Source organism: Notamacropus eugenii, chromosome X (genome assembly GCF_028372415.1).
Source record: "Notamacropus eugenii isolate mMacEug1 chromosome X, mMacEug1.pri_v2, whole genome shotgun sequence".
Taxonomy (NCBI): Eukaryota; Metazoa; Chordata; class Mammalia; order Diprotodontia; family Macropodidae; genus Notamacropus; species Notamacropus eugenii.
Genome location: NC_092879.1, coordinates 25,066,133 through 25,088,356, shown reverse-complemented (window position 1 = coordinate 25,088,356; position 22,224 = coordinate 25,066,133). Strand labels below are relative to the sequence as shown.

The 22,224-nt window shown below is 37.2% G+C and overlaps 1 long non-coding RNA gene across 16 annotated transcripts in view; it reads right to left on the bottom strand.

Annotated features, from left to right (window-relative positions):
- Positions 1 to 2,728: 2,728 nt before the first annotated feature.
- Positions 2,729 to 22,224, bottom strand: part of LOC140515336 (uncharacterized) — a 167,882-nt gene continuing 148,386 nt past the window's right edge. For 15 of the 16 annotated variants that reach the window (XR_011970951.1, XR_011970952.1, XR_011970953.1 and 12 more), the window contains one exon: positions 8,107 to 22,224. This exon is cut by the window's right edge. This is a non-coding gene — a long non-coding RNA (uncharacterized lncRNA). Of the gene's footprint in view, positions 2,963 to 8,106 lie in introns of those variants that run through there. The other variant, XR_011970964.1, reaches the window with a different exon arrangement.

The following is a 22,224-nucleotide window of genomic DNA, read 5'->3' as shown; positions in this document are numbered from 1 at the left end:
TTCCTTTTTCGATGATTGGGTTACTTACTTATTCTATTTTCTTTTCTATTAATTGTGTGTGTGTGAGGGTGTAGTATCTGATGCTGGATTTGAACTCAAATATTCCTGATTCCAGGGCCAGTGCTCTATTTGCTGCAGCACCTAGCTGTGTAGACAATTAACCTAAACAATTTTTATTTTTGTATATGTTCATCCACTTCATTTAGATTGTCAGCTTTATTGCCATATGATTGGGCAAAATAGCTCCTAATAATTGCTTTTTTCATCTTTATTGGTTATGAATCCATCTTTCATGTCTTCTACTTTATTAAATGTCCATTTTTTTCCATGGTAGGTTTATGTTCAGTTTTGCTGGCTAGATTATTGTTGGTTGTAATCCTTATTCCATTGCCTTCTGGAATATCGCATTCTAAGATCCCTGTTCCTTTAGAGCAATACTTGCTAAATCTTATGTGATTCTGACTGTGGTTCCACAGTATTTGGATTATTTCTTTCTGGCTGCTTTTTTTTCTTTCTGCATTTTCTCCTTAACTTCAAAATTGAATTTCAACTATAATATTCCTGGAATTTTTCATTTTGTGATATCTTTCAGGAGATAATTGGTAGATTCTTTAAATTTCTACTTTGTCCTCTGGTTCTTAGATATCTGGGCACTTTTCCTTTGTGTTTCTAGAAATATGATGTCTAGGCTCTTTCCCCCCAATGACTTTCAGGTCAGTCAGCATTTATTAATCTCCTACTATGTTCCTGGAAGTATATTAATCACTTGTGATATAGAATGAGGCAAAAGACCATCCTTTTGGGGGAGAAAACATAAGAACATATACACAAAGCAAGATATATATATATAGAATAAATAAGAAATAATTAACAGAGGGAAGGCACCAGAATTGAGAGGGGTTGGGGAAGGTTTCCAGTAAAAGATGGGATCTTAGTAGGGACTTAAAAGGAACCAGAGAGGTCAGAGCAAGGGAAGAAGACCATTTCAGCCGTGGGTGACAGCCTGAGAAAATTCCCAGAGCTGAGAGATGGAATATCTTGTTTTTGGAACAAGAAGGAGGCTGTTGTCAGTTGATTGATATGTGTCTGAGAGTTAAGAAGACTGGAAAGATAGGAGGGAACTAGGTAATAATGGTCTTCCAATGCCAAATAGAGCATTTTGCAATTTATCCTGGAGGAAATTGGGAATTGCTGGAGCTTAGGGAGTGTGTGATGGTGGTGGTAGTGGGGCATGGATTCTGATCAGAATTTGGTTTGGTCCATTTTGTAGGTCATTGTGAAGGGGAATGTGAAGGTAGGGCAAAATTTCTACTTCTCTTCTGCCATCTTGCCTCCATCTTCTTGATTCTAAGTTGCTCATTCATTTTACGTTCTACATTCTCTCCCACATCTAATATTCTGACTTTTTGTCAACTCATACTTTTCACACTTAGATCCAGGACTGCTGTCCCAGTACTCGAAGATTCTATTCTGAGCTCTCTCCAGCCTCCAATAGATTCTCTTGAAAAGTTCCTCCAAGTCAGAAGCTATTATTGATATTCCCTCTCAGCCAGGGCATGTTATTCTAAGGCAGTTCTTTCCTTTTCTCTTATTTCTTCAGTTTAGAAGAAATTTAATATTAGATTATATTAATTATATATAACAAAAGAATATTATATCAAATTACATATATGTATTAATACTGTGCAACAATTTAGGAGCAAAAATTATTTTCTTTAGAATTGTAATGATTTATTTTCAATAAATCCTGACCATTCATCAATAGTAGTAGTGCTATCTTTAGCAGCCTTAACCCTTCAGGACACTGCCTGGGATTACTGTCAACTACTTTTTCTTTTCCTTTTTTTTTTATTAGAACCAGCTTGTTCACTGTATGTTCACCTTTCATATTTGATTGTGTAATGAAGGACATGAGAATTAATTCAGAAGATCCCCACTGTGTTGATATCCATTATACTGAAATATATGTGACATCTCATATCCTAAAGATACTTTGTTATATTTGTTTACGTATTCCTGCCCTTCCCCATAAGTTGCAACACTGAGCACAAGAAAAAAAAACCCAAAACACAACAAAACTTATTCCCAGCAATGACACTGTGTGTCTTCAGGGTCATCATGTTCTAAGAGTCCTCCCAGCTCTGACACTGCACAGTTTTATGGCCAGGTTATTCCTGAAACGGTATGGACTTTGTTGGCTCTTATATGCCTTCTGCTAAGTGTGCTGCTAGGGCTGAAATTCACTTCTCTGGCTTCTCCCAGGCCTGATGCTCTGGGTGCTCACCCTTCTCACCTTTAACATTATGGGTTGGATGGTCAGATTGCTTCCAGGCTTAGACATTCCCTATTCTATATGCCCCTCCCAATCCCAACATTCTGTCTTCTGTATGAAAACTGATTTCTAATGTCCTGAGCTTGGATCACTCAGTGCAGAAATTCTGCATTTGAAACTCTACCCAGCCTCTGAGATAGTCACTTGTAGTTCATCCCCAAGTACGATGCTGTACCTTCTAAAGCATCTCCTGTGTTATATGATTGTAATGGAATACTATTGTTCTGTATGAAATGACGATGGGAATTGTTTCAGAAAAACCTAGAAAAAGCTGCATGAATTGATTCAAATTTAAGTGAGCAGAATCAGGAGAACAATTTAAATGTAACAGCAGTATTATAAAGATAATCAGTAGTAAAAGACTTAATAATAACTCTGACACATATAACGATCCAAGACATTTCCAAAGGACTCATGATGAAAAATGCAATCCACCCACAGAGAGAGCACTGATGAACTCAGAGTGCAAATTGAAGCTTTTTTCCTCCTTCCTTCCTTCGTTCCTTCCTTCCTTCCTAACATGGCTAATGTGGAAATTTGTTTTGAATGATTCCATATTTGTAATGGAATTTACATTTCTTGCCTTCTCAGTGGCTGGGGCAGGTGTGGGAGAAGGGAGAGAATTGGGAGCTGAAAATAAAAAAATAAAAAAGAAGAAAAAGAAAATGAAGAATCTTCTCACTGTCATTTTTTGTTCAAAGTCCCCTTTACTCCTATGATATTCAAGGATTTTTTTCTTTTGTTTTCATTTGTTTATTCAGTTTTAGTATATTAAATTACATGTCTTAGCAACAAATTTTATAAAATGACAATCCCTTTTAAAACTGGATACTTGACACCCTGTTTAAAAAAAACACTCTCCATTCCTTATGAATAAAAGGAATCTCAGAAGCAGTCTTACCAGAGTAAGAGAGTGCATGAAATTAGCTTTTTCTATGCATTTTAATTTTTTCCCAATTTTCATCCAGCTTAAGAAGTATATTTTTACTTTTCCTCATTGTCTATGTAAGCACATTGCTGATATAAATTACACAAAAATACATATTTTGTTGTGTTTTAAATTGACTTGTCCCTACCAATAAACTGGAACTCTGAGCACAGAAGCATAACTACTTCTCTCAGTGACATTGTGTATGCGCAGGACCATCTCATGATCTATGTTTTAAGAGCCCTCCCAGTTCTGACACTGGAGTTTTATGGTCAAAGCTCATCCTGAGCTGGCAGATTCTAAGGGTTTGGGGAACTCTGATAATCCTTCTTGGTGCTTCCTTCCCAGCTCTGACATCCCTTCCCTCTGGTTTCTCCTGGGACTGACATTCTGGGTGCTCAGATCTCATGGAATTAGACATTTTGAGTTCTCTGGCTCCAAGCTCAGTCATTTTGTGGCTTCAGTGACAATTCTAATATCAAGAGTCTGAACTGCAGTCTAAATATATTCTCTTGACCTTCCCTACCCTATCATTTTATGGATAAAATCCCCAGTTTTCTAGGATTGATTTTTCCTTTTCACTTATTTCTTCAGTTTTAATATATTGAATGACATATGTGTATTAGCATCTTCCTCCAGATCATGACCTCTAACCACAAATGTCCCTCAGGGTTTTCTTCTCTTCTCCTTGATTTAATTACCATCTTCATGCTGATAATTCTCAAACCCATCTCTCCTACCCTAACCTCCCTCCTGACCTTCAGTCTTGCATCTTCAACTACCTTGATGCAGACATCTTGAATTGGATTCCAGAAGACATCTTAAACTCCACATATCCAAAACAGAACTCATGATCTTTCCTATTTTTGCTACTACTGTCTAGGATAACACCTTCCTTCCAGTACCTCAAACTCACAACCAAGGATTTATCCTGGACTTATCATTCTCTTTCACCCCCCCACCCCCACCCCCGCCACAATCCAAGATGTTGCCAAAACTTGTTGATTTCATCTCAACAGCATCTCTCTAATACATCCCCTTCTCTTCTCTAACACTACCACCACTTTACTTCAGACCCTTATCATCTCACCCCTGGTCTATTACAATAACTACTGATGGGTCTGCCTGTCTCAGGTCTTCCCCACTCCACATCATCCTCCTTTCAGCCACAAAAAAGATTTTCCTAAAGCATAGGTCACTGACCATGTCACTCTTCCACTCAATAAACTCCAGAGGCTCCCTGTTATCTCCAGGATAAAATATAAAATGCTGTTTGGTATCCAAGGCCTTCATAATTTAGTTCCTTTTCCCCTTTTCTAGTTGTCTTATATCCTACTCCCTAGCAGGTACTCTCGATCCAAGTGACACATGCCTCCTTGTTCCATGAACAATTCACTCCATCTCTCAGTTCCTTATGTTTTCTCTGGCAGTCCTCCATGACTCAAATGGACTCCTTCTTTAATTCTGCCTACTGACTTGCCTGTATTCCTGTAAGTCCCACCTAAAATCCTATCATTTACAGTAATCCATTCTCAACCCCTCTTAATTCTAGTTACCTTCCCTCTGTAATCCTTTGTATATATTTGCTTGTATATTGTCTATCCAATTAAATTGTAAACTCTTTGAGGGCAGGGACTTCTTTTTTCTTTTTGTATCCGTGGCACTTGGCACTATGCCTGGCACATTGTAGGTACTTAATAACTATTTATTGATTGATTAGCAATAGTTATTGGAGAGCACAAATTATTTCTCTTTTGAATTGTGTACTTTATTTTTTTCAATGAGTACTAACAATTCATTAACAATAATGTTACAGCAGCCTTAATCCTTCAAGACACTTCATACATTAATGTGTCATTGATTATTTTTCTTTTCCTTCTTTCTCTTCCTTCTCCTTCCTTTCTTTCCTTTCTCAAATCAAGCACTTTATGTGCGTCTCTTTGTGTGATATAAGGCATGAGTTTTAGTTAAGATGATTACCATTTTGCTAATATAAAATATAATGAAATATAGGTGGCACCTCATACTTCAAATATACTTTATCTTTGTCATGATGATTTGCCTGCCCTTCCTCATTAGTTGTAATTCTGGGGACAGAAACAAAACTTGTTTCCAGTAAAGATGCTGCATTTTTCCAGAACCATCTGAGCTCTGATCTGTGCTCTAAGGGCCTTCTCCCCTCTGACACTGTGTGGCTTCATGGTTAAGGCTAGTCCTGAAATGGTATATTCTAAGACCTTTACTGGCTCTGCTATTGCTTCTTCTATGTGTGCTGCCTGTTCTGAATTCTCTTCTCTGTGGTTTCTCCCAGATCTTACATTCCATATGCTATATTCTATATTCAATTTATATTCTACATTCCCATGCAATCAGTTTTTGTTCTCTGACTCTTCTCATTTTGTGTGTTCCAAAGTCCCTCCTCCCAAGTTTGATATTCCAGGTTGGAAGTCCCAGGTGGCTCGGGCCTTATTGATCCTCAATTGCCTCTAAGCTCAGACATTCTGTGTTGGACATGCCTTCTAAAATCTCATGTTCTGGCTTTCATATAACCTATCAGTTCTGATATTCAGTGCCTCAACTGCCATCCCAAGCCTTGAAATTCTCCTTTCTAAGCCCTCTCCATCCTTCAATGTTCTCTTGGAAGACACCTCCAAGTCACATATTGTATAGGATCATCCCATTCTAGTTATTTTATATTCAAAAGCCTTTCCATCCTCTCATATTCACAGGTCTTTTTTTTCTTTTCACTTAATCAGCTTTCACATGGTAAATGATACATGTACATTAGAAATACAATCATTTCTCACCTGGCTTGCACTGCTTTTGGACCTATCTGATTTCTCCATCATGTCCCTGGGAGCTCATTATGGGGACCACTTTATGTCCTGTGAGATCTCATCAACCTTGGTCCTCCACCTCTGCCTGGTCAGAGGGGAGGGTCATAAACCCCAAACCTCCATTTAAGGCAGGGGGTCAGGGCAGAAATCTCACCTGGCTGCTTTACTTTGGGATTATGGGATTGACTTCACCATGCCCCAACAGCTGGTACCTCCCCTCCCAACCTGCCCCAATCCCCCCTTTTCAGCTTCCCTCATTAGATTATAAACTCCCAGAGGATAAGGACTGTCTTTTTGTATTTGCATTCCTGGAGCTTAGCATGGTGCCTGCACATAGTAGGAGCTTAAATCAATGTTTGTTGCCTATTAGCTATGATCACAAATTGTTTCTCTTGTGAAACTTGATTACTTACCTTATTTTTTCGATAAATATACCCAATTCATCATCATCATCAACAAGAATAAGAATAGCAGCCTGCCCCCTTGAAAACACTGCATGTGTTAACTTTTTTGGTCATTTATTTTTCATTTCATTGTTTTCTGATTCCAGATTGGACACTGCATATTCAAATTTCTACTTTGACTATTGTGATTCAAGATAGGAGTTTTAATTTAGAGGATCACCATTGTGATTCCAGATATTATATCAAAATCTATGTTGCATATTATATAATAAACATACTTTTAAAATGTTTTTAAAATTTAACTTGTCTTTCCCATAACCTGGATATATGAGCAAGACTCCTTCCTAGAAACGATATTTTATGTTCTCAGATCCATTTGAGATGTGATCATTTTTGTTTTAAGAGCCCTCCCAGCTTTGACACCATGGCTTTATGGCCGTTGCTGGTCCTGAAATTACATGTTCTAAGGGCTTTCCTGGTGCTGATATCCCTTCTTCTAAGTGCCTTGCTAGTTCTGACACTCTTTTCTATGAATTCACCCATGCCTTACATTCTGTATGCTCTCATCCCATAGAATCAATTTCTCTGACAAGTTCTCTGACTACCTTCCACTCTCTGTGTGCTAAAGTCTCTCCTAAGTGGGATATTCTAAGTTGGAGGGTCCCATGTAACTCAGGCCCCATTGATTCTAAATTACCTCCAAGCTCAGACATTCTATGTTGTACATACCTTTGCAAGGTCTCATTCTGGTTTCTCTGTCAACTCCCAGTTCTGACATTTTAAGCCTGGACTGCCATTCCATCACTGAAATTCTCCATTCTAAGCTCTGGCTAGAATTCTCCAATATGTTCTCTTGAAAGGCACCTCCAAGCCAGACATTCTATTTTCTTTTGTTTGTTTGTTTTTTTAATTCAGTTTTATTTTCAGTTTCAATTTTCTCCTCCCCTCCCCCTCTCCTCCACCCAATGAGAAGGTAAAACATACAAAACCTTTTACAAATATGAAGTCATTGAAAACAAATTTCTGCCTTGCCTTAGCCACATTCTGGAAAAAAAACACATACACACAAGAAAAAGAAATAAAGAGAAAAAAATCTGCTTCAATCTATACTGAGTCCATCAGTTTTCTATGTGGAGACAGATAACGTTTCATCATGAGTCCTTTGGAACTGTGGTAGGTTATTGTGTCGATCAGTTACTAAGTCTTTCACAGCTGATTATCTTTACAAAATGGCTGTTACTGTGTATATCATTCTCCTGGTTCTGTGAATTCACTTTGCATCTATTCCTTGAAGTGTTCCCAGGTTTCTATGAAACTGTCCCTTCATCATTTCTTACAGGCACAACAGTATTCCAATTCTTTGCCACCACAAAGAACTGCTATAAGTATTTTGGGGTTCTTATGGGTCATTTTCCTTTTTCTTTGATTTCTTTGTGGTATAGATCCAATAGTAGCACTATTAGGTCAAAGGGCATGCATGGTTTAATAGTTTAGAATAGTTGTAGTAGTGCCTAGTTCCACCATTATCAAAGAAAGCTTTTGTCACATCCCCTCCAGTATTGTCACTATTTTTTTAATCTTGCCTCAGAGTTATTTTCATTTATATTTCTCCAATTACTAGCAATTTAGAATATTTTTTCTTATGTCTATTTATATCTTTGATATCTTCCTCTGAAAACTGTCTGGCCATTTAACAATTGGGTAATGACTCTTATTTTTATAAGTTTGACTCAGTTCCCTTATATTTCAGAAATGAGACTTTTATCAGAGAAAGTCACTGCACAGATATCCCTCCACAAGTTTCCTGTGTTTTTTTTGGTCAAAACTTTTTAAAATTTTATGTAATTTCTGCATTATGTATTTTGTATTATGTAATCAAAATTATCCATTTTACCTCCTGGGAACCTCTTTTTCTCTTGTCTGGTCATGAACTCTTCCCCTTATCCAAAGATTTAATAGGTAATTTCTTCCATGCTCCCCTAATTTGTTACTACACTTTATGTCTAAATCACATACCCATTTGGAGTTTATTTTTGTATATGATGTGAGATGTTGTATTATGCCTAATTTCTGTCTGACTACTTTCCAGTTTTCTCAGCAGTTTTTGTCAAATAATGAATTTTTATCTATAGGATCTCTGGGTTTATCAAACAGTAGATACTGTGCTCATTTGCTTTTGCACATTGTATACCTAATCTGTTCCTCTGATTAAACACTCCATTTCTTATCTAGTACCAAATGGTTTTGATGATTACAGCTTTGTAGTAGAATTTGAGATCTAGGATTGTTGAGTTCCCTTCCTTCTGATTTTTTTTCATCCATTCCCTTGATGTTCTTGACTTTTTGTTCCTCCAGGTGGAATTTTTTTCTAGCTTTATAAAGTAATTGTTGGTAGATTGATTGTTATGGTACTAAGTAAATTAATTCAGGTAGTATTGTCATTTTTATGATATTGGTTTGGCTTCCCCATTAATAATTAATATTTCTCCAGTTATTTAGATGTCTGTGTGAACAGTTTTGTAATTGTATTCATATAGTTTATGTGCTTGTGTGTGTACATGTGTATGTTGGCAGGTAGACTCTCAAATATTTTATATTGTCTGTAGTTATTTTAAATGAAATTTCTCTCTCTCTTCCTGCTGGGTTTTGTTGGTATTATATAGAAATGCTTATAGTTTAATACATATTGAACTCACCCTACATTCTTGGTATACATCCAGCCTAGTCATGGTGTATGATCTTTGTGATAATCTCATTTGTTTTTGCTTTTTTTAAAATTTTTGCATCATTGTTCATTAAGGAAACTGGTCCTTTTCCCCCTCTGTTTTGGTTCTTCTGGGTTTAGGTATTAAGATCATATTTGTTTCATAGGAGGAATTTGGTAGAACTCCTTTATTTTTTTAAGCTGTTAGTATAATATCAGAATTAATTGTTCTTCAAATGTTTGGTAGAATTCACTTATAAATTCATCTAGTTCTGTGGTTTTTTTCCCTTGGGGGGGGCATCTTTGGCTTTTTCAGTTTCTTTTTCTAAGGTAGAGTTATTTTAGTATTCTATTTCCTGTTCTGTTAATATGGGCTATTTACATCTTTGTAAATATTCAATAAATGTCATTTAGATGTTCAATTTTATTGGCAAATATTTGAGCAAAATAGCTCTTAATAATGGTTTTTATTGTATATTCATTGGTTGTGAATTCACTCTTTTCATTTTTGATACTGGTAATTTTTTCCCCTTTTTTTCAGGGGTGGAGAGAGGAGGCAGTTAGATTAAGTGACTTTCCAAGGGTCACTCAGCTAGTAAGTATCTGAGGTCACATTTGAACTCAGTTCCTCCTGACTCCAAAGTCAATACTCTATCCACTTTTTTAAATCAAAGGCTTATCTTTTTTATTTTTTAATAACTAAAAAACTCTTCTAGCTTTATTCATTAGATCATTTTTAAGCTTTCAATTTTATTAATCTCTCCTTTGATGTTCAGAATTATTTTGATGTTTGTGATTTTAAAATTTTTGTTTTTCTAGGTTTTTTTTGTTTGTTTGTTTTTGTTGTTGCATGCCTGACACTTTGACCTCATCTTTTCCTCTTTTATTGCTGTAAGCACTGAGTTATAAATTTTCCCCTGAATACTGCTTTGACTGCATTCCATAAATTATGGCATGTTGTCTCATGGTTGTCATCTTTAATGAAATTATTGGTTATTTCTATGAGTTGTTATTTGACCCACTCATTCTTTAGGATTAGGTTATTTAGTTTCCAGTTAATTTTAATCTGTGCTTCAAAGGCTCTTTATGGGATGTAGTTTTTATTTTAGGATTTCTTTCAGGATGTGATGTGAATTTCTAAGATGTTAGTGAAGTTTTCCTTTATGATTTCTTAAAACATGGCCTGTAGAGTCTTTTTTTTGGTTCATAGCTTTCAGGTGTTCCACTGGTCCTTAAATTATCTCTTTTTGATCTGTTTTCCAGGTTACTTGTTTTCCCTATGAAATATTTTACATTTTTCTTTTCTTCTTCTTTTTTAGTTTTTTTATTTTGTTTAACTGTTTCTTGATGTTTCTGGTGTAATTAGCTTCTTGGTCAGTTCTAATTTTTAAGGTCTTACCTTCAGTGAGGTTTTGTACTTCTTTACCACTGGGACAATTCTGAATTAAAAGGAATTATTTCCTTCAGTATTTTTTGTACTTCTTTTACTAAAGTTAAATCTCTTTTCATAATTTTCTTGCATAGCTCGTTTCCCAATTTTTCCTCTTCTGCTCTTATTTGATTTTTAAAATCATTTTCTTTGCTGTCTCTTTTAAAAAAATCTCTTTCTTTAGCTCTTCTAGGAATTCTTGTTGGACTTATGTTCAATCTGCATTTTCTTTGAGTCTTTACTTATAGATGTTTTCAAATCATTGTCTTCTTCTGACTTTGTTGCTTGAGCTTCCCTGTCTCCACAGAAGCTGTTTATGGCTGGGTTCTTGTTGTTTGCTCATTTTTTCCAGTCTATTTCTTGACTTTTGACTTGTTATAGTTGGGCTCTACTCACCTTCAGGGGGAACGACTGGCCTGAGCTTCAGTCTTGTATGTCCTTCTGCTGCTTTCCCAGCTCAGTCTAGGGACCTTAAACTTTTCAGTTCTTCCAAAATAGTGTGATCTGAGGAGAGAGAGGTGTGGTTCACTGCCTTTCTGGTCTGTGCTCTGCAAATTCCTGAGTTTGGATCCATTGGCTTGTGTCTCTGTTAGTCTGCTGAGTGGTTCTGTAGGTTCAGAGCCACTGATACTGGCTTGCTCTTGGTTTTTGTCACCTAGATCTGCCACTGCAAGATTATGTGTGGGGTCCTTTAAAATGATGTATGAATTTACTTTTTTTTTATCAGTTATTTTCTTCTTTCATTGCTTTCCTTTTTAATCCAGATGTGGCACTGCATGTTCAAATTTCCATTTTGGCTGTGTGATTCAGGACATGAGTTTTAATTCAGAGGATTACTATTATGCTTAGAGATATTATATCGACAAATATGCTGCATTTCATAATTATACTTTTTAAATGTTTTAAAGTTTAACTTACCATTTTCATAAATGGGCCTCTGAGCATATAAACAAGACTCCTCAGCAATGATAATGTGTGTTTTCAGGCCATTGGAGCTCTGCTAATGTGTTTTAAGAGCATTTTCTGATCTGCCACTGTGCAGTTTTGTCCAAAGCTAATCCTGATGTTGTATGTTCTCGAGATTTCCTGGCTCTGCTATCTCTTCTAAGTGCCCTGCCCGCTCTGACATTCTGTCCTGTCTAGCTTCTCCCATGCCCTCCCATCCCGTGTGCTAAGATCCCACATAATCAGACAATTTCTGTTCTCTGGTTCTGAACGTCACTACCTTTCTGTTATCTAAAGTCCCTCCCATGTTTGCTAGTCCAGGTTCTAGGGCCCATGCAGGCTCAAACAGTCTTCAGCTCTTTCTATGTTCTGTCTGCTCTCTCAGGTCTGATATTTTGGCTTTCAGGTCAATTCTTGCCTTTTACACTTAGAGTGGGGACCACTGTCCCACCACTGGAAGTCTCTATACAACTTCCAATATATTCTCTTGAAAGACACAACCAAATCAGACACTACTATGGAAGGACACTTTCATCCATGTCACTTTATGATCAAAGTCCCCTTCTTCTTCTGATATTCTAAGGTTATTTTGACTTTGCACTTTCTGCTTTATTATATTAAAAATATATAAACTATATATATAATAAACTACTAAATGACATATACAGATCTATCTATCTATCTATTTATCTATCTATCTATCTATATCAATACAAGAGCAACGCAATCATTTGAGAGCAGAAAGTGTTTCTCTTTTGAATTCGGTATATTTGCTTTATTTTTTCAGTGAATACTGACCATTAACAATAGTATTGATATCTTTAGCAGCCTTAACCCTTCAAGACATTAAATGCAATTATTGTGTGATCTTTTCCTTTCCTTTTTTTTATCAGAACCAGATTAAGCCTTTATATTCACCCTCCATCTTTGACTGTGTGATGCAGGACTTGAGAGTTAATTGAGAGGTTCATCATTGTGCTAATAATATCAGTTATAATGAAATATGGGGTCCATCTCAAACTGTAAATATCCTTCATTATTACTGCTTACCATTCCTGTCTGTCCCTGTAAATTGCAGCTCTGAGCACAGAAACAAAATTCTTTGCCAGCAATGCTATTATGTGTTCTCAGGATCATCAGGGCTCTGATCACCCATGTTCCAAGAGCCCTCCCAACTCTGACACTGTGAGGTTGGATGGCCCAAGCTTGTCCTGAAATTGTGTGTGCTAAAGCCTTTCCTGGCTCTCCTAGCCCTTCCTCCAAGTTCTGATATTCCGTTCTCCATAGTTCCTCCCCGGCCCAACATTTTGAATGCCTACATCTTCCAATTTGATTGCAGCCTCTGAAAATCTCCCACATTTTGGGTTTTAAGGTCCCTCCCCTTTCAGTATTATTTGTTCTACCTGCCCTACACCATCTGCAATTCTGGCTCCTTTTCGAGAACCCATTTCTGTCATCCTGAGCTTGGACTGCCATCTCAGTGCAGAAATTTGCCATTCTAAGCTCTAGCCAGCCTTGACTAGTATATTCTCTTGCAATGGATCTCTAAGGCAACATTTTGGGTTCAAAAACATATCCTAGCTATGTTATTTTAAGTTCAAAGTCTCCTCATCACTTTGGTCATGTTCAAGGATTTTAATTTTTTTCTTTTCAGTTATCTATTCAGTTTTATTATATTAAATTACATATGTGTCTTAATGGTACAATTATTTAAAATTGTATGCTTAAATCCTTATTGGTTTAAAAAGAAAGCCACTCCCCATTCATTATCAATAGAAACATTAATAGCAGTCTTAGCACATTAAGGCAATGCATGGAATTTGTGCTTATATTACATATGCACACACATACATCTATTTTGTTGTCCTCAGATTTTTTTATCCTGATTGAGTATTTTGCCTTTCCTCTACGACTGTGTTTTGGGATCCAAATTTTAAATCAGAGCATTTATATGGTACTGATAGAAATAAATGTATTTTGCATTATTTTTAAAATTTAAATCTCACTTCCTCAACATTGTACCTCTCAGCATAGAAACCAGAATCCTGTCCAGCACTTTTGATACTATGTGTTCTTCGGCCCATCCAAGGTCTGAAAATCTGACACTGTACAGTTTTATGGCCAAAGCTAGTCCTGAGACTGCAGTTTCTAAGACTTTTACTACCTCTGATAGTCATTTATTCTTAGTACCCTGCCATTTTCTTCTCTCTAGCTTAGGCCGGATCTGACATTATGTGTGTTCATATCCCTTGGAATAAGACTGTTGCTCTTCTCTGGCTCTGAACATCCCTCACTTTCTGTATTCTAAAATCTCTCCCAAGTTTGATGATGCCCACAAGAAGGTCTCATCCAGCTCTGGACTCTAAGATGTCACCAAATTCAGACATTCTATTCTGACCATAGAAGGTATCTCAATTCCCAGTTCTGATGGTCAGAGACTGATCTGCTATCCCAGTCCGTAAATTCTCCCTTCTCAGCTCTGTCTGGCCTCTAATACATTCTCTGGAAAGGGGTCTCCAAGTCTGACATCTTATTTTCTAAAGACTATCCTAGCCTAGTTATTTTATGGTCAACAGCACCTTCCTTCTCTGATAATTCTAGGATATTTTTTCTTTTCATTTAATCAGCTTTAGAATGTTAAATGCCAGATGTTTATTAAGAATATAGTTATTTAGATAACTTTTTTATTTCTGTGTCTTTATTATATTTGAATAAACAAATATGGCCCATTCACTAACAATAATAGTATTATGTATAATGGTCTAACTCCTTGAAAACACTGCAATTGCTTTTTTTTGTCAGTTCTATTTTTTTCCCCATTTCCCCCCCTTTAAATCTGGATTAAGCATGGAATATTCAAAGTTCTACTTGGCCTGTGTAATTCAGGACATGAGTTTTCATTTAAAGGATCACCACTGTGCATATAGCTGTGCATATATATGCAGCATTTCCTGCCATAAATATATGTAAATTTAAAAAAAAAATCTCCATTCCCAAGACTTGCATCCCTCAGCACAGAAACATGACCTCTTCCCAGCAATGATATTAGGTATTATCAGGATCATCAGAGTTCTGACAGTGTTCTAGAAGGCATCTCAGCTCTGACACTGTGTGGTTTAATGGCCCAAGCATGTCCTGAAGGTGTATATGCCTTTCCTGGCTTTCTAGTCCTTCCTCAATGTCCTCTGCCAGCTCTCACCTTCTCTTCCCTCAGGCTTCTCCCAGGCCTGTCTCCTGTGGGCCCCCATCTCACTCAATCATCTTCTACCTTTGGTGTGGTAAAGTCTCACACCTTTGATATTATAGAGGGGATGTCCTGGGAGTCTGTCTTCAAGCTCAGAAATTCTGGTTTACATGTAGCCTCCCAACATTCTGAGCCTGGACTGGCATCTCAGTGTGGAAAATCTTCCCTTCTAAGCTCACCAGCCTTGAATATATGTTCGTGAGATACCTCTCCAAGTCAGACAATCTATGTGCTCATCTATTTACCACCTCTATCATTTTATGGTCAAAGTCCACTCACTGCAGTGTTATTCAAAGGATTTTTTTTTCTTTTTTCACTTATTTATTCAGTGTTAATAAATTAAATGACATATATGCAGTACAATTATTTAAAAATACAAATTGTTTCCCCTGTGAATCCTGTATACTTACCATATTTTCTCCTCAATAAATATGCCCTGCTAATTAACGACAATAGAAACCCTTGGAAAAACCCCATGCTTTTCCTTTTTGTTGCTTTTTTTCCCCCTTTCAATGTTTTCCAGTTAATCCAAATTAGGCATTGTATATTCAAATGCCCACGTTGGTTGTGTAATTCAGGACATGAGTTTTAATTCAAAGGATCACCATTGTGCTTATTGCTATTACACTGCCATAAATGTTATAGTTTATCCTATGAATATACTAAAAACCTTTTTTTTTAGCTTGCTTTCCCCATAACTTGGGCCCCTGAGCACACAAACAAGACTCCTGCCCAACAATAGTATTATGTGTCCTCAACTCTCATAATCTTCGTTCTGAGTTCTCTTGGCTCTGACAGTGTGGCTTCATAAAGGTCCAAGCTAGTCCTGAAATCATGTTCTAAGAGTTTTCCTGGCTCTGTTGTCCCTTCTTCTAAGTGTCCTGCCTGCTCTGACATGCTCTTCTCCCTCTCTCCTCCCAGGCCCTCCATTCCGTCTGCTCACATCCCACTGAATCGGACCCTTTCTCTTCTCTGTTGCTGATTGCCTTTCTGTGTTCTCAAGTTCCTCCCATACTTGACATTTCAAGTTCCAGGCCCCCACCCAACTCAGACCTTCTTGATTCTGAGCTGCCTCCAAGCTCATTCATTTTCTCTCCCAGGTCTGATATTCTGGCTTTTTATCAACTCCTGCTTGTCATACTGAGAGCCAGACTGCTGTCCTGGTGCTGGAAAAGTCTATTCTGAGCTCTCTCCAGCCTCAAGTGGATTCTCTCAAAAGTACCCCCAAGTCAGACACCATTATCAATATTCCTTTTCAGCTGGAGCATATTATGGTCAGTCTTCTTCCTCTGATTCTAAGGATTTTTTCCTATTTACTTATTTTTTCCCTTCTGATATATTAAATTACAAATTTATATTACAAAATATGTACTTGCGATAGTCATTTGAGAGCATGAATTGATTTTTCTTTGGAATTCTGTGACTTTATTTTTTCAATAAACACTGACCATTCATTAACAGTAATAGTGCTATCTACAGCAGCCTTCACCCTGTAAGACACTGTGTGCAATTATAGTTTATATTTATTTTTTTCCTTTCCTTATTCTTTCTTTTTGTTTCAATCACTATCAGCCTAGGCACTGCACAATCACCTTTAGTCTTTGGCCATGTTTTAACTATGAGAATTACCATAATGCAACATAAATTATAATGTAATATAAATTGATTCTCGTGCCCTAAAAAAACTTTTTTATATTGTCCAAATTTACTCATCTATCCCCATAACTTTGCAACTCTGAGCTCAGAAACAAAACTCCTTCCCAGCAATGATACTGCATATTCTCAGGTCCATCTGGCCTCAGATAATCAATATTCTAAGATCCCTCCCAGCTCTGCTACTGTGGATGCATCAGTGACTTCTGATGAATTTGATGGCTCAAGCCATTCCTGACACTGTGTGCTCTCTATGTCTTCTGCCAGCTCTCCCCTTCTCTTCCCTCTGGCTTCTCCCAGGCCTGCCCTCTGTGGGCTCCCATCTCACTCAGTCAGACAGCTCCTGTCCTCAGGCTTGGAACATCTCTCACATTCAGTATTTTTAAGGTCCCTCATACCTTTCATAGTATTGCTCTTCATGTCCCTTCTGAACTTGGCTATTATGGCTTCAGTTTGAAAACATTTCCAACACCTAAGTTTGGACTACCATAGCTATTCAGAAATTCTCCATTCTAAGCTCTATATCCAGGTTCTAATATATTCTCTTGAAATAGATTACTAAGTAAAATATATCTTCTAAAGAATGTACCATCTTTTTTTAATTTAAAATCACATCACTCCAGTAATATTCAACATTTTTTATTTTTCTCTTATTCAGTTTTATTATATTAAATTACATATATGTATTAATAGTATTACAAGTGGTATTCCTATTAAAAGTAGGTACCTATAATGTTCTTTGTTTAAAAGAAAACACTCCCTATTCATTACAAGTAATAGGGAGAAAGGAAGTGCATGGAATTTTTTCTCCCTCAGCATCTTTTTTCTTTTTTCCTGTTATCATCCAGTGTCTTGGGACCTGACTTTTAAATCAGATAGCATCAGCATTATATTGATAAAAATTACATTGAAACATATGTTGCATATCATACCACATATGTGAACACACATATGGATTCATAAATTTAGTCATTGCTCTTCCCAAATTGGATCTCTGTGTTCTCAGAGCCCTCCCAGCTTTGAAACTGTCCCAAAGTGCTACATTCTAAGGGCTTTCCTGGCTCAGATCTCCTAAATGCCCTGCTTGTTCTGCCATTGTCCTCTCTGCCTTCTTCCAGGCCCCCCATTCTGGGCACTCACATCCCATGGAATCAGACATCAATCTGATTTAAGGTTCTCATTGGAGGGTTTGGAGAGTGGAACAGTAAACTCCACCCAAAGTTTCCCTTTATAAAAGTCTAGACCTGGACATTGTAGCTCACTCTACTTTGCAACCTTGGCTCTACTTGGTCTCAACTCCGTGGAACAAGATTTCCTTGCCTCCTCCTGCCCCCTCTACCTCCTGGTGTCCTCTGGCCTTTCCAAACCCCTGCAGTCCCCTAGCTCCCTCTTATGTTATCTTCTCACTTTAGATTGTAAACTCCTCCTGGGTAGGGATTAACTTTCTTTTTTCTTATTTGTATGCCTGGTGTTTAGCACAGTGCCTGGCACACAGTATGTACTTATTAAAAGCTTATTAAATAGAATGGAATCGACCTAAGGCCCTATTGATTCTAAGATGCCCAGGCTCAGACATTCCATGTTGGACATACCTTCTCAAGTCTCATATTCTGGCTTCCATGTAAGCTCCCAGTTGTGATATTCAGAGCCTCGACTGCCATCTGAACCCGGAAATCTTCCATCCCAACTTCTATCCTGCCTCCAATATATGCCCTTGAAACGCACCTCTGAGTCAGACACCGTATTTACTACAGTTTCTCACTTCCTGGTTATTTTGTTACTTTGCTATTCTAGGGCTTTTTTTTTCATTTTCACATATTTAATCAGTTTTAGTATGTTAAGTGACATGTTTATAACGATACACATATTTAAGATCATAGATTGTTTCTCTTATGAGTCCTGTGTACTTACCTTTTTCCAATAAATACTGCCCATTCATTAACAAAAGAGCAGCCTTATCCCTTGACAACACTGCACACATTCACTTTTTTGTCAGTTACTTTGTTCATCAGCTTACTTATTATCTTGATTAGGCTCTGTATATTCAAATCTCTTCTACAACTGTGTGAGGCAGGATATGTCTTAATTCAATCATGCTTCTAGAATTATGCTGAATTATAGTGTATCTCATACCCTAAGTATATTTTTTACTTTTACCTGTATTTCCTCATATGTGGAAACTGAGCAGAGAAACAAAGCTCATTCCCAGCAATGATACTGTGGGACAGACCATCTGTGTTCTAAGAACCATCCCAGCTTGGACACTGTGGTTTTCTATCAGTCTAGAACTTATATGTCCTAAGAGCTTCCCTGGCTATAACATCACTTGTTCTACCCACCCTGCCTCCTCTGACATTCTCTTCTCCTACTGCGTGCTCACATCCCAGGGAATCAGACAATTTGTTCTCTTTCTACGACTACTTTTTACCGTCTGTGTTCTACGCTCCCCCTTTCCTTTGATATTCCAGGTTTATGCACTTTTGATTTTAAATTGCTTCCAAACTCATTCATTTCATATTCTACATGCCTTCCCAAGTCTGGTAGTCTGCCTTCTATATCAGCTCCTGCTTTTCACACATACATACATACATACATACATACATGGGGCTGCCATCCCAATAGTGGAATTCTCTTCTAAGTTCAAATGTCTAATACCTTCGCTTAAAAGGCACCTCCATGTCAGTCATTCTATTTTCTAAAGAAAGGCACTTCCAGCCCTGACTCTGATATTCTAGGGTTCCTTTTCTTTTTCACTTATTTATTCACTTTTACTATATTAAGCTGTGTGTGTGTGTGTGTGTGTATATATATATATATGTATATATATATATGCGCAATGTATTTACTTGAGAGAACACATTCTCATTTTAATTCTCTGTACTTATTTTTTTTCAGATAAATACAGACTATTCATTAACAGTGATATTTAAAACAGCCGTAACCTGTCAGGACAATGCATATTATTTACTGTGTTTTCAGTTATTTTTTTATTTTCTTTTTCCTTTTATTTTCGAGCGGTGGGTAGAACCTAATTAGGCATGGTATGCCTACCTTTCTGTGTGGGACATGTTTTCATTCAGAGGATCACCATTGTGCTGACATAAATTATACTGTATTATATATCTCCTATGCTAAATATGTAGCATTATTGTTTTTTTCATTTACCTGTCCTTCCCTGAACACAGAAACAAAACTTGCTCCCAGCAACGATACTGTGTATTCTCAGGACCATCTGAGCATTGATAATTCATGTTCTAAAACCCTCCTATCTCTGATACCATGTGAATTTATGGCCACAGCTAGTCCTGAGATAGTATCTTCTATGGGCTTTACTAGCTTTGACATTACTTCTATCTGCCTTGATAGCTCCAACATTCCCCTCTCTATGGCTTCTCCAAGGCCTGACATTCTGCATATCATGGAATCAGACAATTTCAGTTTCCAAGTATGATATTCTAGGCTGGAGAGCCCTATCTAGCTCTAGCCCCATTGATTCGAAATTGCCTCCAAGCCCATACATTCTATGTTGGACATACCTTCCCAAGTCTCATATTCTGGATACTATCCTACCTCCCAGTTCTGCCAGTCAGTCTGGACTGCCATCCCAGCATAGAAATCATCTATTCTCAGATCCATCCATCTTTCAATGGGTTCTCTTGGAAGATAGCTCTAACTCAGATATACTCAAATCAAAGTCAATTAGAAATCATGTCATCATCTCCCTGATGATATGGTCCTCTTTGAGGACAAAGGACAAACCACAGCCTGTGAGTAGTCCAAGCTATCTGAATGGGGACCCAGCTGGCCAGTTCCACTTAGGCAACTCAGCTTGTTCTTTCCTCTCCTCCACTCCCCTCCCACATTAGGTGTTTTGATGGTGTCTTCCCCCTTTGGTATTAAGGGGAGCAGGGACTCATCTGGTTCAGGCACTGGGGATCTGAAATTGCCTCCAAGCGCAGACATTGTCTGTTTTACATAGTCTGGCCTCTAACATTCTGAACCTAGAATACCAAGCCCACTGCACAAATTCTGTTCTAATATCTATCCAGTTTCCCAAATTCTGATGAAATGGGATCTCAGAGTCTGACAGTCTGTGTTCTAAAAACTCCCCTGGCTTTGTCATTCTGTGTTCAAAGACTCTCACTCTGGTGTTATTCAATGATTTTTTTTTCTTTTTTATTCAGTTAGCTTTATTATATTAAGTTACATAGTTGTCTTAGAACTATAATTATTTAAATTCACAAATATTTAACTTTTCAAAACTGGGTAATTAAAAACCTTGTTTTCAACAAGCACTCCCTATTTATTACCAATTCAATAATATTCTTATCAGATTAAGGTAGTGAGAAAAATTAGTTTTTCCCTCATCAGGTTTTTTTTTTCAGATTTTCAGCCATAGAAAGTAATATATTTTTACCTTTCCTCACTGACTATATCTCAGGACTAGACTTTAAAATCACAGCATCAGTGTGGTGCTGATATAAATTATATCAAAATATGTTGCATGTAATACTCCAAATACTAGGGTTTTTTTTTGTTTAACAGTTCCTCCCCATAAATGGGAACTCCAGGCACAGAAGGAAAACTCCTCCCCAGCAATGAGTAACGACTTGGAGGATCCTTAGGCCCATCTGAGCTCTGCTGTTCTCCCTACTCTGCCATACTGAGGTTTTGAGGCCCCTCCTAGTGATGTTGCTGAATGGTCTCTGGTCTTTCCTGATTCTGCTAACACTTGTTCCCTGTCTTGCCATCTTTGTATTCTTTCTCTCTGGCTTCTCCTGGGCTCACACCCCATGAAAGTCCTTTCCATAGTATGGAGTCTTTCCTACACTGGATAGTCTTGATTCCTGCCCCCATCCAGGTCAGGCATTCTCAATTCTAAATTACTTCCAAGTTCATTCATTTTAGGTTCTGCATTCTCACCTAGGTCAGATATTCTGCCTTTCTGGGTCCACTCTCTGTTCTGATACCCAGAGCCCAGACTATTATCCAAACCCTGAAATTCTAAGGAAATTCTAATTCAACCTCCAATATATTCTCTTGGCAAACTAGATATTCTATTTTCTAAAGATTATTCCTGTCATGTCATATTATGGCCAAAGTCACCTACCTCCCAATATTCTTGTTTTGTTTTTTTTTTCATTTTTTTAGTATATTAAATTACATACATGTATTGGCAATGTAATTATTTGAGAGCACTAATTGTTTCTTTTGAATTTCGAGTACTTGATTTTTTAAATAAATAGTGAAAATTCATTAAGAACAGGGATATCTACAGTATTTTAACACTTCAAGAACCTCATGTGATTACTATTGTTAGTTTTTTCACTTCTTTTTGTTGGAACCAGATTAGTATGTTCTTTAACTCACTTCTTTTAACTGTGTGATGCAGGGTCCATAAGAGCTAATTCACAGGTTCACCACTATGCTGACAAATTATACTGAACCATCTACTGCATTTAGTACTGTAAATATACTTTATTATTTTCATTTAAAAGTTACCTCATAAGTTGAAGCTCTGAGCAGAGAAAACAAAACTTGTTCTCTGCAAGGATCTTTTTTGTTCTCAGGATCATGAGCTTTGATAATCCATGTTCTAAGTGCCTTCCCAGCTCTGGCACTGTGTGGTGTTATAGCCCAAGCTTGTTTGGAAATTCCATGTTCTACAGATCTTCTCAGCTGATCTTTTCTTATTTATTGCTTCTCCCAGTCTTGTCACACTCTATGCCCATATCCCATGGAGAAAAT